Genomic DNA, 15,411 nt, shown 5'->3' with positions numbered 1-15,411 from the left:
TTTGACAGTGATTAGTATTTGGTGAGCGAGTTTAACATGGTATATAATTTCAAACGCTTTATAGATTATAGATTACATACAATCAATCCATTTGAGATATATAGACATAAATAAATTAACACTGGCAGGTAAACGTCTGCCGGGTTCTGCTAGTAATTTAAAAAAAAAATACATTCATACGAAATTTCTTCCAGCACGCAAATACTACTTACGCCGTCCTCTATAATTAAGTGCACTACCGAAGCAAATAGAACAAAATTTTTTTTATTATTTTGCTTCCCGACATGATTTTTACTGTATCAAAAATATGTTTAATTATCAGAACATCAAAACCTGTCTGCTATATGTCGGGACCGGGTAAATAATCTCCGCATTCAGAGATCTCCAGGATGGACTCCACAATGTTCTGCATACTCAGGTAAATTTCGCGTATACGAGTAGTAGGGACCGGAAAAATTCGCGGGTTCAGTGACCTCTAGGATGAACTTTATAGTTCTACGTACACTCGGTCAAATGTCACTCTCTCATTGGCTGCTGTCTTGTGAAGGTGTCCCAATGTAGCGGCCTGTGATTCGACACAGCTTCGGTCGAGTGTTTCTCACTGGCCCGGAGTCGTCCGGGTGAGTTGTGAGCCAATAGCATAGGCAGCACTGAGGTATAACTATATGAATTTTAGGCTGTCGTGAAATGAATCCGCGAATTTTTCCGTTCTCCAAAGAGTAGGTATATTGACTGCTGACTTTTAAGGCGTCTTGACTGGGTAGTGTGTGATTGTATTCTACTCTGAGCGTTTCTAATTAGCCCAGAGACCTCCAAGTTGACGTAGAGACAATAACCGAAACATCACAAATGTGTACGTATATTATTTTAGCGTGTCGCGAAATTAATCCGCTGAATTTTCTCGCCTCTTTTTACGTGCAATTAAAAACCAACATTCGAAGCAATTGAAACCCTGGCATTGTAAAGGAGGTAGTAAGTGTCATATTTCACCACATTGCCATTTCCCCAGGAAAAGAAGGATCTACTGAAGATGCGAAAGTGAACATAAACCAGAAGTACTACTAATTTTATCATAATACAACAAAATAAGTCAGTGGTAGTTTATTTATACTCCTCAATTTGTTTTACTTTTCCTAAAAAAAAAAAAACGAAGCATTAATGGACTTACCTCCTTTTCAACTTTTTCCTTGTCAACGCCTCTATTGTGAACGAGTTGGATCGTAAACAGGAAAAAAAACTTTGTGTACTTTAAAAAGAGTTTGTTTTATAACAAGAAAGATATTGTAGCTTTGTAGAACACATGACAATGGTTATTTTTGCAAGTATGAAATACGTTCTGGAGACAATACTGAGTATTTATCACGAACATTGGCGCATTAATTTTATATTTTGATAGATGTTTCATTCAAGCTTCCTTTTTTTTTAACAATGGAAATGATAATCGAATATTTAATGTTTGTTGTATCATGCCAATTATGTGCGCAGTTAATACCGGACAGCTATTCAGGGAACGTTTTACAAATAACTTTTAACTATTGACGTACTGGGACAACAGACAGCAAAAAATGCCCGGGTAAGAATCCGAACGCAGTATTTTGTAGTGATACATTTGTTCTCTTTCACGTATATGTAATATTAAAATAAATATTTATGTTCTATTAAATACATAATAGTTCAAAAAACTAAAAAACATGCTTTTATAGAAAATCAAAATAAAAAATATAAAATAAAATTTAATAAATTTGAATTAAGAATAGTGCAAATAAGGAAAAAATGTATTTTTAACAAAAGCTTGGGGTGCATGGTGTCAATAGTCATAATTATTTTATTGACATATATGAGTAGAAGGATTATCATTGATAATATCTTAAAAAGCACCCCACGCTTGTTTTACAATAAAATACATTTTATTCTTATTTATACGATTCTTAATTCAAATTTATTAAAAATTATTTTCTATTTTTTAGTTGGATTTTCTGTAAAAGCGTGTTTTTTAGTTTTTTAACTATTATTTATTTTTCATTTTACTGTGTCTAAATATTTTTTTGGACGGAAATAAACATACACAACCATTAAATGAACTTTTGATACTGTAACAGTTAAAATATAGTACATATTTTATACTATTACACGTAAAAATATAACACAACCAAAATATTTAAAACACCGTATTCCCACTTTTGTTACAATTAAAATTACAAAAGGTATCTTTTATTTGATATCTCCAATACTATCATAGATTTAGTACCTACTTAAATTAAGATTTTGAAAACGTCTATTTGCAAACAGTTGTTTGAATAGCTTTCCAGTATTAGCTGCGCAGATTAAGCACGGTAAAACAAAAGAAAGCCAAAAGTGATATAAAAACGTTAACTTTTCTGTGGCTTTAAAACCAAATAAATAAAATGTTTATACAATAACTTCATGCTTGTAAGTACACACGTATTTTAACGAAACACATTCGTTCTAACATTTATTTCAAAATAACTTTATCATCGACAGCTCTTACGTATTTTTTTTACTAGTCTATATTTCTATATAATTATAGTACAGCGGGACTGTAAGTTTGTTTGCAGAAAATAAACTAAAAAATTGCCAGACTACTTATACAAATTATATTTCACTGTTATGAAATTACATAATTCATGCTGAACTAAGAACATAAGAATACATAAATTTGTTCGTTACTGAGGTTAGATGTTACTGCACGTGTTAATGACACACGAAACTACAGTAAACTCGTGTAATAACATCATGTTAGTGTTAAGAAGACTGCAAGTATCCGCTCTACCGCTCTGGTTCTGGTGGTAGAGCGCCTGCCTTGTGACTTGTAGGACCCGGGTTCGCGCCCCGGCTCCTCCAAGGCGGATTGCCCAGACAAAATGGTGGCATTTTCTCTGGTAGGAATAAAATCCCTTGCAACAAGTCAGGCTACCAAAAGAAACGGTGGGTGGAACAGAAAAAAACCTTCCAGGTGGCTTCCAAATGGGGAGCCCGTTTCTTTTCTTGGGCTCCCCATGCGGTGGCCATTCCGGGGGTTTCTCCGGGGGAACGGAGTTTTGCAAAAATATTTTTTTAGTTTTAAGCGTTTTATTTTTAGTAGCTGTAGCATTATCATTCCACCATGTTATAAATAAAGCTCATCCAATTTATATTTTATTTTGCTTTTGTACATAATATATTTGAATTACATAAGTGTGTATCAGTCAGTGAGTGGTTGTATACCGATGTTGTGTGTTCAACCATTTATCGGAAGATATTTTCTTGAAGTAGTATTGACAGTTTAATTTTAGTCACAAACTATTGTTTTGTTATGTATTATTTTAGAAGTTTTCGACGAAATAATAGTTATAGGCACATGAATTTTATTCCTCTTCGTCTTTAACACACACACATATTTTATATATATGTGCGTGTGTGTACCAGTATAACATCCAGACATAAATAAAATATTCTATTGATTTCAACATTAGCAAAGCCTTTGATTCTGTCCAACACAATCTTATGATTAAGTAAATAATAGTTTAAAGAAACTAAAAAACACGCATTTATACAAAATCCAACTAAAAAATAGAACAATATTAATAAATTTGAATTTAAAGTAGTGTAAAATAAAAAAAAAATGTATTTTATTTTAAAAAAAGCGTGGGGTGCATGGTGTCAATAGTCATAATTATTTTATTGTCATATATGAGTAGAAGGACTATCATTGATAATATCTAAAAATTCAAATTTAACAAAATTTGTTTTCAATTTTTTTAGTTGGATTTTCTATAAAAGCGTGTTTTTTTATTTTTTTTAAAACTATTACCTATTTTCTACTTTTTAGTTTGGTTTATTTATAAAAGCGTGTTTATTAGTTTTTTTAAACTATATTTATTTTTCACTTTTTAGTTTGAATAAAAGGATTGGCGAAGTTCCAGACGAATTACAGTTGGATTTACGGCACAAATCCCAAAATTTGTTGGGAAAAAAATTTTCAGATGCTCGGCCAACAAATCTACTGTCGAGGATAAATAGTTGTAATAATACTAATACCCAGAGTGCTCGAGCTGGAAAGTAGGTAGTCGGTACGCATGCGCCGACTGCACGGTTGTCTCACTTGCTCTCACACAGAGGCTGGGTGAGGAAATTATTTAATCCGGTTGATCCTAATCAGGATAATGAGATAAACTTATTAATTTAGTGTATTGTCACCGGTCCTCGATAAGTGTACGAAGTTTAGATTAAATCTGTCCGTTTAAAGTGGGTAAAAATCGAGTGCAAAGGAATCGGTTACAAACATACAGGTGAAGCTAAAATAAGGGGGGGGGGGGGGTTTGTCTGTAACGTCGGTTTACGGATGATAATTTTACGTGATAACGTAATAAGAAAATATTGATGAAAAATTGCATTTTTTTTTTAATTTTCAAATATTATTTACAGTTTTTTGCAAATTTAATTTAAATAATTTGTTTAAATATAATCACGAACAATTAGTTAAAAAGCCCGCCTTAACCTGTTTGATATTCTAGAAGATTTTCTCGCACGGTGGTTGGCCGGTTCTTGCACGTTCGGGCTCAGGTGGAACGTGACAATTTTTCCTGCGTGTAGCCGGCGTTCATCGATTTATAAGACGTTATCACGTCAAAAATTGCAGTGTAACTCATGTTCTGTGTGGTTGGTCCGCAAGACCGACGGGAAAGCTCTCAGTGCGCGCACACAGACGGCGCGGTGAAAGTCGCAGCGACAGGCCGCAGACACGGGCACGAGGGAGCGCGGGGGAGTGGAGGAAGGGGCGGGGCAGCGGGTTCGATACTGGTTCTGGCTCGGTCTCCTCAGACAGTCCTGCAGTTCCGACACGTCACGTCACCGTGGTCTTTTCTCGTACTATCACATTCATGCGACTGTAGTTTTCTCTAGTGCAAGCACAAAATAATATATATTTTTTGTAACTACGGATCACACGTAAATTTTTTTCTTCGTAAATTTAAAAGAAATACGCATGTAAAATTACAGATATTTGTAGATTTGTACATCTGTACACGGGCATTTATGCTTTGTGATGTCCCCGAACCAAAAGTTATTAGTAAAACGTTCCAGTATTAATTGCGCTCATAATAAACATGATACAACAGAATAAAGTCGAATTGATAAATAAAAGTTTATCTTTTTTAATTGTTTCAAAAAATATTAATCTTGAATGAAACATTAATTAAAATATAAAATTACGCGCCGAATATTACTTAGTATATTTTGAAAAAAAATATCACACATCATATATGCAGAAATAACCATAGCCATGTACAAATTTAAAATATTATTCTTGCAGTATCACTATATATTTATTGGCAACTGGTTTCCAAAAGAATATTTTGTAAAAATACAGAAGATTTTATTCTGTGTATATTATTTTTACAGTAATGATGAGCACTTCCAAATTTGCGCATGAATTATATTTAACTAGAAATTAACTACGAATATGATAAACAATCAAATTTTAAAACCATTATTGTCTATATACAACCTTGTAAAAAGAATGGTAACATCTTTTAATTCTGTTTAGTTTGCAGATTAGTGGCAATATCTTCGCGGGATATCACCCAGCCAAGGCGTTTGTACGTACGTTTCGCGCTCGAACTAGTGTCTTTGAACCCCATGAGAAATATCTTTGGACTCAATTTTTTGGTTTCTCGTCAAAGTGCTCGTAGCTTAAACCTCACCCATAAATTTTTAACAAGGTATTTCATTTTGCAATTTTTTTGTATTTTTATTTAAATTACTAAGTATTATTTTACTTCGGAACTTTGTAACACGCTTTCTCAATCGCTATATAGGCCTATAATATTTTCTGTGGTGTTTTGGGAAAATACGATTTTTTTTATTAGATAAACAATAACAAGCGGGTTGATAGTTTTATTATAGAAGAATTCTAAACAAATAGTAGCTATATAATAACATGGCATGGTTTAAACGTGATAATTATTTATAAAAGTTGTTTTCCGGAAACGTTTTTTTTTTTTAATTTTGCGCATTTTTGAGATAACTAATAGTTCAATTGTTTATAAACAATAACATTTAATATTGTTTACTAGAGATGTGTTGCATAACATATAAAATTGGATTTTTAAATAAAGAATTTGGTCACGGTTCCGAATGGTGGACGTATGTCTGATCCTCCATGATTCCAGTTTACACCTGAGTGGTTCGGAGCCCAGTATAACCTCAGAGGTTCTGCGACCTGTTATCCGTGCATGATCGTCGAAGACTAGAACGGTTCAGAAGGGAATTGAAACGAAGTAGCTAGACGGGCTTGTTTCAGCTATAATTTCGTCCATGCTCCGAGAAGCATGGCGGTAAGGATTTGAGACAATATATTATATATTTTAAATATTTAACTTGAAAGAAAAGAATAATGTAATGTAAAGTATGACTATTAGAAATAAACATTTTTATATTTTACAAGATAGACTAATGTTTTTAACCAAATATGTTTTTGTTAAAAAAAATTTTTCGAATTTCAAAATACGTCGCTGGAGAATAAAAAGAGGCGTTAAGCTGCAGCATACATACTCTCCCATTAATTCCTTACGTTTATTTTATTGCATACTTCCAGAATAGACAGAAACTAATAACTAATAATCATAATTCATCCAAGTAAATAACCATGGAACATGCCCGGATAATTTCACAGCATTCATAATACACCTACCTGAGTCTATATAAAAATACCCAACATATGTTGGGTTGATCACAAATTATTTTGGTAGGTAGGCCTATTAAAATTTTTAGTTTTCTATAAGTTAAAATTATCATATTACAATATCTATCCTAAATCCTAAAACGGGGACTGATCACTATAAAGAGGTAACCTGTCTTTATTTAATTATATATCTTAAAGAGTAGCAGACAAGTTGGATTCATATTTAGTTTGGGATATGTACAAAATGGAAAAGCATGTTAAAATTTCGCAGCAAAATGTAAATGCGACAGTAATTTTTCTATTAATTTTGATAAAGAATGTATTTTTACTTCCACTTGCTCTTCTTTACCACTTTCTAATCAAAACCGCTAATATTATGAATCGGGTTTTGAACTATAACAAACAATACTTTCGGTAACCTCGATAAAGCGACGTCGTGTGCCTTTTAGTTGAAGAGAACTTGAAAGAGAACATCAGTATTAAGAAAAAACCCTTGGAGGACATTAACGAACAGTTAGCCCTTAAAGTCCATATTAGAGTTTAAGAGAGGTTTAAAAGAGAACCTGCACGCCTTAACACAGTGCCATCCAGTGTTTGACGGCGTTCACCAATGAATGAATCCCCAAAACTGAAGCACGGTGGAATGATTACGGGGAGAAATTAAGAGGGACCAAGAGAAATGATTACACAGAATTTTTCAATAAGTAGTGCACTGCTAACATGAGAAAATATTTTCCGTTAAGTGAATTGTTAGAAAACTACTATGTAATTCTAGGGATTAAAATGAAACTGAAAGCGTTAGGAAGACTCAAGAACGTGTAAATGTTTATCGTTAGAGGCGAGTTGTCCTAGGCACGACGAGAAGATTGCGCGCCAGTTTGGAGCCTTGCGCTTAGAGGCGACATCGCACTAGAAACACCAGCACGCATCACGCTTATCATCGGCCTCACTAGCACACGCACACCCCTGACGAGGCGGGCGCCTTCAGAGACTTTGGAAAACAGTGTGCAATGTGCAGTTAACGTATCCGCAGTCACATGGCCTCGTCACACTTAATTGCTTGGTATTGCCGTAGAAGTAGGAGTACAACAAATATGGCGCCAAATAGCAACACAGTTATATCATTCTCTTATAGATACGTATATTTAACTATGAACTGCAATTTTCTATTCCACTTTTCGTTATCCTTTGATGACGACATCGACTCGAATTACTCTACCGGCTATTCAGAAGTTTCATTTCAATTTTCAGTACTTCTTTTGATGTTAAAAAACAATAAAGTACACAATGGTGCTTCACACTCGTAACAAACATGGCGGCGAAAACCTGCAACGACTCCTACAGCTGTCCAACATTTTACTTGATTCGTTAAGCTGGACTCACAATGATCTTTCGCGTCCGTCCGTTGTCTGTCCGTCCCTTCACGAGCCGAGTGATTCACGTCATCCTCAATCCCGTCATAATATTTTTATACTTGGATGCATTTATTATCGGGGAAATTTCTCTTGTGAAGGTTTACAAGTTTCACGAACATGTACGCTAAGAACTTATAAATGATTGAACAAACTCTAAAATAAATATTTAGATATATTTTTGAGTCACCGTGCATTATTAATTTCTTTTGTGTCTCAGACAAGTATGTCAAATATCAAATTAAAAAAGGTGTACATAGGCAAATTAAGAACACAATACGGAAGCAGTTTAACAAGTAAACAAACTTAAAATCATTTTAAAGTAAATAAAATGCCTGTCAGACATTTTTGAGGTAATAATTTCATCCGGCCGCCCGTCGAAAGTTAGAGCTTGGCAAGGTTTTGACGGACGGACGAATGGAATTTTTGAGCCGGCTGATTGGCTGCAGATCACGTGATTGATAGACGGACGGCGGACGGACGGATGAGACGGATCAGTGTGGGCCCAGCTTTACTCTCTTCCCCCTTCCAAAACTATCACCCATCGAGTAATTTCGGTCACCTCAACTTTTTCGTTACCTCCAGCTTATGATTACATACTAACTTTACGTTACCGTGTGAAGACGTCATCGCTTGACTTAACCCGCTGGTTTAAAAAAAAATTGGTTGTTTGTAAAGTCAGTTTACGGACGATAGTTTAACGTGACAATGTCATAACAAAACATTGATGAAATGATTGCATACTTTATGAATAAAATTGAATCATTTTTATTTTAATAATAAAAGAATAAATTCCTTAAATTATACTAGTAATCAGATTTTTAAAATGCAAGAATAATTAACCTTTATTGCCGAAATTGTTGTTGTAATAAGCAATGAAAACCACATTAACTTTTCACTTCACTTTATAAACAGTCGAGTGGAAGAGAGATAGATGCGGCGCAAGCGTACAATGAGCGTAACGGGACACAGCGTAACGGAACTTTGTGCGTAACCGGACACAGCGTAACGGAAAACATGTGCGCAACGAGACACTTTTTCGTGCGTGCAGCCGGCGTTCATCGATTTATTAGACGGTATCACGTCAAAAAAAGTTTCACTTCAAAAATCAAAACAAATGCGAGCATGTGTTGAACAGGGCCTCTGCAGTCGTGACTAGACTGTCGGGCGAGTGTCGCATTACGTGGCGAGGCGACTTCTGCGTCAGGGAATATGAGCCCGCGGAACGGTCGCCAATGTTTTGCACAGCGAAGCAGCCCTGCGCTAGAAGAAACAACAAACTGCAAAGCTGCAAGTTCGTTGACTTCATTTCGAGAACAATACACAGTCGTGTGTTTCACAGTTCCCTTGACATTAATGGTGAGGCAACTAACGCTATTTCAGTATTGGCTTGGTTGCAATAAGTTCTCTTCTCGCTGTTATAGTATGGGTGGATTGACTTATCTTAAATTTGAATTTTCTCAAAAGCAGTTCAATGGTATCCATTACCCTGTGCCATTGCAGTTTTGCACTCTTTGTCACGGGGAAAGAAAATCATGAATACAAAGTACGAATTAAAAATTAAAACAAAAACTCTTAGAGAAAGAGCTTAGATCAGCTGATGTCAAACAGATAAACCCAATGATTAACCTAAACATGTATTATGAACAACACAACGACGACAGCACAGGCGAACATGTTCAAATTTTTTATTAACTCACTTTCTTGTCTGTCTGTTCGGTACAAATTTTGGAATCGATTTGAAACTAACTTCCCGATGAGCTAGAGATAGTGCAGAACAGGATGGCAAACAGACAGACAACATATATAAGATAAAAATAACAGATAATACCATATAATATGTATAAATAACAGCTCACAACGAATTGATTGCATTTGTCCGTTGTCTTGGTCCTCCAACTTAGTTTATTACCTAAAGTTCTAACAATTTTAATTGACTTGAAATGCACAAAGATTTTTTGATTCCAGATGGCAGACTCGGTAAAGATCCTAGCCAATCAAATCTTGATTAAGCGCAACTTTTCGGAATGAATCGTATCCTGTTGTGTTGAGCCGACATTTTCCCGCCTTGTCGATGCTTTCATGAAACAGATAAAACGAAATGACAATCTTATTAGTGGGCACGGATTGAGTTTCAGAACCATGTAAGTCCACATGTCCACTTTGTAGCATGGATTGGAAAATCTCAGTCTTTTGAAACTTCAGAAGGACTTGTGTACATTGACCAAGTGATCTGTTGCCGCTTGCCAAGCAAAATTTGCCAAATGTCTCTGTCATAATCTCATCAAGATGTTTAGAAACGATTGCAAACCTACACACACAATATTATAAAGCAGAAAATAAATATTTAATTACATTTCTTAACATACCACATTTTCAAAACGTACTAAAAGGTATAAACTAATTGCTTCCAGCTCCATAGAGATTTATAACTCCAAACAGATTCCTAATCGCATACAGACTGTCCTGAAAATTTGTGATTGTGAATTTTTAATACCGAAGAAAATACTTGTACGATTTAAAACGAAAAACCATGGGGCGCATGCAATATACAATAGTGTTACGAACGCGAGAGACGAGTCAGCGATGGCTGGCGGCCACGCAAGGTCACTGACGTCACGCGCCGTCCATTGACGTGAGGCGTGCCACGCATGCCTGGCCAGATTACAAGAGTCCTCGCTACCCACCCCCTCCGCTCCCCGTGCATCGTCACGATACTGGAGCTATTTTCACCTTCAGTGGCCTGGGAATTCCGGGCTTACAGAGGCCGCCGCGTGGAGTGGCGTGAAAAAGCGTCGCAATTCTTGATGTTTCGGGCGTCGGATCGGCCCGGTGATGACGCGACTCGTCTCGGCCGCTCTCGTCAGTTCGAGAAGGGCGCCATGGGAATTTAAGCAGCGACACCGGCCTCCGCGTGAGTTCCGAGAGTTCGGAGAGTACAAACGAGTGAAGGGTAGTGAGACATCGGCGAAGAGGGTGAGAGACCCCACGAGAGTGACGCGACGCGGAGCGACGGGATAGAGATAGTGTGACCGAATGAACCACTGTTGAGCCTAGCTCCAGTGAGGAGTGTGAACTGTGAAACTTGACAGACATTGAGTGACTCGCGAAGAAACATTTTTACGTGCAAGTGATTGGCGATCAGAAACACAATTTATTAGTAATGTAAAATGAATAAAACTGTAATAAGAATTAATTGGGCTAACCCTTACGAACCCAGTTTCCCCCACATGAGGTCGTAACAATAGTAAGGAGTGTAGTGAGTAGCTGTCGTTGAGAAAAAAACACACACCAGTTCATATCATTTCCAGTGCAATAAATCTATTAGTGACAGGCAAACTATTCATGCATTAACTATCTATTACATGCGCCCCACGTTTTTTTGTTTTAAATTTTACAAGTATTTTCATGGGTATTGAAAATTCATAATCACAAATTTTCAGGGCAATCTGTAGGTTATGGGGTTAGGAATATGTATGAGGTTATGAATTTGTATGGGGTTAGTAATCTATATGGGGTTATAAATCTGTATCGGGCTAGGAGAAATTAGTTTATGTTTCTTAGCCCATTTTAATAACGCGGTATATTAAAATATATTAAATAAATACAATTGTTAAAATTTTCTTAATAATTAAATTATCAATAACGATACAGCGATAACAGATAGAGTAAGAAGATATAAAAATTGTTTTCTATTAAATGCTTAGGTTAAATTCATGGAATATAAATTTACTAATTTACACTTTACGTAACTGTTATGAAAACAGTTAATTCGCTTGCTCAGAAGAATCACGTAATTATATGTATGATTTCGAATAACGTATAATTTTGAACGGCAAGCAGGTAATCCTAAGAAAAATAGGGGGTAGAATGTTTTTTTTTTCAGCTCATTATGCCCTTTTTCAGCGATGTCATGTAAACCAGTTTCCGAGCTCAATTGGCAGGCACGTGTTGTCAAATAACAGCTTCTTCCCGCTTATTTCACGCGTATCTTAATTTATTTTAGCCAAATGTCAGTGATATGCAGCTTGCTACGGACTTTAAAAAGCAGATTTTAGGGTTGAGCAAAAATTTTAAAGCGTGTGCCTGTAATTGAGATGTATAGATTTTGCTAAAAATAATAAAAAGAAAACTTTAAATGTTATTTTTGAGTCGCTTCAAACTTAATAATTACTCATATGTAGGTACAAATCTAAGATTTGTTGCTTTTTCTGTTAACTTTATAGTGGTTGCATAAATACATGCATACTTGCAGAATTTCTAGGCTCATCCACCCTGCATATTATTGACTAAAATATTATTTAGAAATTATCTTAAACCGAATAAAGAGAAATAACATAAATTTGCCAAGTGTGACAGGTCATGCGCTAAAACGAGGTTCGTATTTAGGGGGTCGTCGGTTCAGTTCCTACCGAACGCACATTTTCAATTCCTAGTTACTTTCTTGCAAGTCTTTTCACATACATATTAAATAAATTCTCTGAAGTGACTTCTGAGAATAAACTAAATTTGAAAGATCAGATCTTTCTAGATAAATGTATATTATGTAGAATGTGGTTTCACTTATGCTCCTTATTTTTTTAAAACTTTTATGAGGATAGTCCTTGGAAACTCATATACCAGTGATATTACTTTTAAAATTACAAGGTAGAGCTTTGTACCATTTTCAATTTTACAATGCTATGCCTTGACGTTTTACAAGTGATATCTTTGGCAAATGGGTTACAAATTATTTTCTTTATAAAAATAAAAATAAAATAGTTTTACAGTGCATCTGTTTTAACAGCAAAATGAGTCGTTAATAAATAAGTCATAATAATGCACGACTGTTTCGGGAGTATAAACCAATACCAGGCGTGTATAACGTTGTAACATACTGAAAGTTGTAATTCTCTTATCTTGTCTGCTATTAATCGATGTCATCCATGTGCTCAAACGCTGAGAGGCAGGTTTGGAGTTTTGGGGTCACAAGAGTCACACCAGATTTATTTTTTTCTGCGAACTCGTCCTTGGCTCACATGAGCAAACTTTCAAGTGATGATTTATGCAACGCGAGTTTTCGGCGCTATCAGCTAGCGCGAACTTTTTTTTTGACAACGTTCGGGGTAATTAAGTGTACTGCACAAACTGTCCACTCTCGACGCGAAAAAAAAGTTTAGGAATGATTAGGCCCCGCCATTTTGGATTTTTCTACAATTCTAATCTTCAACAGTTTTCCCCATTTTTTTTGCATGTAAAGGCATAAATCATATCTGCCAGACCTTCCATACCTTTATTGCAACCCCATATTTACCAACAGTATATAGTCTATAAGTGCCTCGAGGAAATAACTTATTATTTCACGCAGTCAACTACAACTGTCATGACACTCACACCAGTTCACAAATGTTGACTTAAACAAGTAGCCAAAGCTAAGTCCTATGCCATGTAAAACCAGAAAAACTAGTACGGAAGCTTTATTGCAAGTGGTACAAAGGCCTAATGCCCCTTAAATTACTGATGCCTTCACCTTAAGTTTCTCTGTGACTTAAGCATACGCGCTGGAAATATTTTGGTTATCACTTTGTAGGCTGAAACATGGAACATCATGGAGTGTTTTTGTACCTAAATTTCTACCAGTTAAAATATAAGATATTCGCGTGTTTTTTAAATTTTTCACTTATACTTATTAAGATCAGCTCTAACTGAGGTTAGGTACAGGTGCAAAAACTATGCCTGCGTTTTGACCAGCACCAACAACGTCACAAATCCAATACAGACATGCAACTGCATGACAGACAGTTTCGGTACATCATAAGTAAATAATAATAGGTAGGTCGGTGAGAATCCGAACCAAGTAATACGCTGGACACTATTTTTTAGTGATTACTGTTGTTTTTATGTAAATGTACAAATTAAAACAATATCTGCAATTTTACAAATAGGCCTATCTGCTGTATTTACAAAAAAATAAATACAGTGCGCATCTGGAAATCTTCAAGCGCACCAGTGCACCCTGGCGTACAGTTCGAGAACCACTGCCCCACGGGTTGTACACGACTGGCGAACTTCCAGAACGTGCGCGTTAAATATAAATAATCTTGGCTGCGCTTACAGCACCTGAGTACTGCAGGAAGACGTGTTTACAATACAGCAGTGACGAACATGTAATAAATAGACTCCAGAAACGTTTTTATTGATGTGAGTTTAAGCGACGAGGCCACAGATTGATCAGCAGCTCCAACCAATCACAGAAGCCAAACCACCCAGCCAACCAGAAGGGAAGATAAACCTCTGATTAGCCCACAGATGCAGCCAATCGGGAAACACACATCGTTCAGGCGAAACTATTCAAGGACAAGATGACTTAAAATACACTCAGTAGGAAACTGCCACCATGAATATGGTGACTGTACTGTCGACCGCAACGTCGGTTAACCTTTCGCCTTTGAATTAACTTAATTTTATGCCGTATTATTGACTTAAGTCTTTTCTGCATGGTTAGTCTTGAAAACATATTGCCTAGAGGGTCTTATAATCGATTTGTTTAATCATCATTTCGCCTTGCAAGAATAAAATAAGTATACATTTTTCAGTATGATTAATTAACTCCTACATATTAAGTAAGTTTTCTTACTAACTTACAAACATTTAAACGAAGAATTAGCCTCAAATGAAAATAAAGGTTTCTCTCTTGTTAGATTATTAAACTTGCCTTTTCTCTTTTTAAATATGGTCTGTAATAATGTCAGTTAATTATTTTTTATTTTGATTTTAATATCTTATAGGCTACGTTAAATCACTTAGCCATTTTGAAAGTTATACTTCCTTAGGCACATATGAAAAAATGAGAGAGAATTTTTACTATGCGCATGTAACATGCAACGAAATTTTCACACGATGAAAAAAAAGGGTGACATAAAAACAGTTACATAAAAAGAAAAATTATATATTTTTTAAAAATCCTATTCTTTAATAATTTATTTTGAATACTGGTCCATGTCATTGAAAACATTAATTTATTGTGGAATTAAGTGATAGATATTGTGTTTATAAACTTTTAAACTCTATTCTCAAGTATATTTATGTGAGCATATGTTTCTGAATGTATAATTTTTTGCATTATAAATTAATACATAATTTTCTTAAATAATTAAAATTAATAAATTAGGATAAACATTTCGCACATTTATTGATTTTCATTATTAGTAAACACGTGTTAATATTACTATTGATTACTGAATATTAATTTAGTTTTTTTTTTATATTTTGATTGAATTTAAACCTCAAACGACCGTATTTTTTAAATATCGCTCGAGTCCTATTATTAGATTATTT

The 15,411-nt window shown here is 35.2% G+C and overlaps 1 protein-coding gene across 2 annotated transcripts in view; it reads left to right on the top strand.

Annotated features, from left to right (window-relative positions):
- The window catches only part of LOC134534323 (cysteine-rich secretory protein 1-like), a 223,693-nt gene that overhangs the window by 155,652 nt on the left and 52,630 nt on the right, over positions 1-15,411 (top strand). The gene's annotated exons all lie outside the window — the stretch shown is intronic.

This window comes from Bacillus rossius, chromosome 1 (genome assembly GCF_032445375.1).
Source record: "Bacillus rossius redtenbacheri isolate Brsri chromosome 1, Brsri_v3, whole genome shotgun sequence".
Lineage (NCBI taxonomy): Eukaryota > Metazoa > Arthropoda > Insecta > Phasmatodea > Bacillidae > Bacillus > Bacillus rossius.
This window is presented reverse-complemented; position numbering and strand designations above follow the sequence as displayed.